This window comes from Pan paniscus, chromosome X, assembly GCF_029289425.2.
Source record: "Pan paniscus chromosome X, NHGRI_mPanPan1-v2.0_pri, whole genome shotgun sequence".
NCBI lineage: Eukaryota > Metazoa > Chordata > Mammalia > Primates > Hominidae > Pan > Pan paniscus.
The window spans coordinates 95,591,126-95,594,583 of record NC_073272.2 but is presented as its reverse complement, the minus strand read 5'-3'; the positions used below and the strand labels follow the sequence as shown (position 1 = coordinate 95,594,583).

Sequence of the window (3,458 nt, the reverse complement as noted above, 5' to 3'; positions counted from 1 at the left end):
CACAGTATTTGGGGTGCCTCTCGGGTCCTGCAGGAGCAGTCCACTTCCTTCAGAGGGTCTGTGGGTCCTCTCAGGATTTCTGGTTTCTGGACAGCTAATTTTGATATGGGTACTGAGATAACCCATGGAGAAAAAATAGTCTCTTCAATAAATTGTGCAAGGAAAGCTGGATTTGCACACGAAAAAGAATAATAAAATTGGACCCTTATACTGTAGATCAACTCAAAATGGCTAAAAGACCTGAAATCGTTCTTTCCTGGAAAGGATTCTTGTAGTGTCTGCCATGGAACACAGACAGACCTATGGGAACACACGGGAACCTCTTTTAGAAAACTTGACAAGCGAGTAAGACTTGGATCTTTTCCGAAGAGCACAAGCCCGGGCTTCAGAGGATTTGGAGAAGTTAAGGCTGCAAGGCCAAATCACAGAGGGAAGCAACATGATTAAAACAATTGCTTTTGGTCGCTATGACCTTGATACCTGGTACCATTCTCCATATCCTGAAGAATATGCACGGCTGGGACGTCTCTATATGTGTGAATTCTGTTTAAAATATATGAAGAGCCAAATGATACTCTGCCAGCACATGGCCAAATGTGTGTGGAAACACCCACTTGGTGATGAGATATATCGCAAAGGTTCAATCTCTGTGTTTGAAGTGGATGGCAAGAAAAACAAGATCTACTGCCAAAACCTGTGCCTGCTGGCCAAACTTTTTCTGGACCACAAGACATTATATTATGATGTGGAGCCCTTCCTGTTCTATGTTATGACAGAGGCGGACAACACTGGCTGTCACCTGATTGGATATTTTTCCAAGGAAAAGAATTCATTCCTCAACTGCAACGTATCCTGTATCCTTACTATGCCTCAGCACATGAGACAGGGCTATGGCAAGATGCTTATTGATTTCAGTTATTTGCTTTCCAAAGTTGAAGAAAAAGTTGGCTCCCCAGAATGTCCACCCTCAGATCTGGGGCTTATAAGCTATCGCAGTTACTGGAAAGAAGTACTTCTCCGCTAACTGTGTAATTTCCAAGGCAAAGAGATTTCTATCAAAGAAATCAGTCAGGAGACGGCTGTGAATCCTGTGGACATTGTCAGCACTCTGCAAGCCCTTCAGGTGCTCAAGTACTGGAAGGGAAAACACCTAGTTTTAAAGAGACAGGACCTGATTGATGAGTGGATAGCCAAAGAGGCCAAAAGGTCCAACTCCAATAAAACCATGGATCCCAGCTGCTTAAAATGGACCCCTCCCAAGGGCCCTTAAAGTGACCTGTCATTCCGAGCCAGCGAACCCCAGCAGTAGGAATCCGTACCCCAGGGATCTGTCGGTCATTTCTGTTGCTCTTGTGATTGGCAAGTACAGTATCCTTTGGGAAGGCCATCCCCCTCAGGACTGTCCTGGCTCCGACCTTTGTGTACACTGCAGACGCTGGTTCTGAGGAACTGTTGTTTCAGCCTCAGTGAGGTTGCCTGGATGGGATCTGTATTAGACTTGAGTGCAGGTCTCAGCACTGACCCAAGGAGTTCTGTTATGGTACTGTACCTGTCCAGTCACTGGTTCTCTCCTCATGTCCTCTCACCCCATGAGGTTGTGTTGTGTCTTCTAAGCGTGGTACTAGTGCTTGCCACCTGGTCACCAGACCTCCAAATATGGCTGCCACCACCAGGACCTTTCCAGTTACTCCTTATATGTGTGTTCTATGGAGGGGCAGGGAAGAGGTGGCACTTGTGATTGTGTGTGGATTGGCAGGGGGTCCATTCACTTTGGGTTCCATCTTGCTTTAAATTTCTTTCCTTCATTTTGATTAAGAGACCTCTTTTTGATCTGTATTGGGCTAACCAGAGCCAAATACTTTTGAAGAGTTTCCCAGGCACTAGTCATGGTAATAGCATATAATTGATCTGAATGAGATGGAGAGAAGAATGAAGAGGTGGTGGTTCTGGGTTTGATTTGAGTTCACCTGTGGGCAGTGGGCACTGTCTTGGTGAAAGGGAGCGGATACTACTTTTTGCCTCACCGTAAAGTACCCACTAGTAAATATTTCCTTCTCTCTTTACTCCCACTTTTTACGTTTGCAGATGCCAAAGTAATGTCCACTTCTCCCTTTCATGCTGCATGTTAACTGGTTAATTATACTGCAGAAACCTTTTCACCTCCACTAGTCTGATACAGTACATCTGTACTTCCATATACCTTGCACTGATTTTGTCTGAATGCCCTGGGAGAAGTTGAAAATGACTGAAAGTGACTTCCGTATCTCAGCCCATGACTCAGCAAGGCAGAATGGCCACCCCTGCCAAGGTTTGCTTCTCTTTTCGACAGTGCCTCACCCTCCCTCTAGGATTAAAGTGCTTCTGCTTTTCCACGAACTCCTCCTCCATTTCCTTTTTGGGATTTGTCACCATCCTTCTATTCTCTGGTCTTCTATTTTTGGTGTTGTTCAAGTGAAGGAAGAGATGTTCCCTCTAATTTCTCTCTAGCCCATTATAACCTGCTATCTTCGGGCAACTTTTGATGTATGACATGTCACCCTTCCCAACTTGGTCTCCTCCAACATGCTGTCTTCATGTGGAGCCCTCACCACAATCCCTGACTCCGGTCATTTGTGCCTTTCTCTTGTCATCTCTGTACACTACTTATATTCACTGTGGGTTGGGGGAGCTAATTTTAAGCATGTTCAGTGGCAGCTCCCCTCCAGTTTCAGTGTCATTGTTAAAATTTATCCAAAAGCAACTTCACTAGGGGTTTTCTTAAGGGGTAAAGGCCTTTTACAGAAGCTAAACCCTTCCCCACATGTGGTAGAATGTGCTCTTCTGTATCTACTCCTCAATAAAGCATGTTCTCTGCTAAAAAAAAAAAAAACAAAACCTGAAATCATAAAAATCTTGGAATAAAACATAAGGGAAAACCTCCTGGATACTGGCCTTCCCAATGATTTTTGGGTATGATACCAAAAACTCAGGCTACAAAAGCAAAAATAAATAAATAGAACTGCATCAAACTAAAAAGCTTCTGCACAACAAAGGAAATAATCAATATGAAAAGGCAGCCTACAGCTTGGGAGAAAATGTTTGCAACCATATATCCAATAAAGGATTAGTATCCAAAATATATTGAAAACCCCCACAACTAAATAGCAGAAAAACAAATTAACCCAATTTAAAAATGGCAAAGGACCTGAATAGGCATTGTTTTCAAAGAAGAAATAAAAATGATTAACAGATGTATGAAAAGTACTCAACCTCACTAATCATCAGGGAAATGTAAATCAAAACCATGATGAGATAGCATCTCATACCTGTTAGAATCACTATTATCAAAAACATAAGAGACAAGTACACTACTGATAGAGATTTAGAATGCTTCAGCTATTGTGGAAAACAATATGGAGGTTCTTAGAGACATTAAAATAGAACTATCATATGACCCAGAAACCCCTTTTCTGGATATA

The 3,458-nt window shown here is 42.8% G+C and overlaps 1 pseudogene; it reads left to right on the top strand.

Annotated features, from left to right (window-relative positions):
* The first annotated feature begins 280 nt into the window (after positions 1–280).
* On the top strand, positions 281–2,874 carry LOC100975831 (histone acetyltransferase KAT7-like; annotated as a pseudogene).
* The last annotated feature ends 584 nt before the right edge of the window (positions 2,875–3,458 follow it).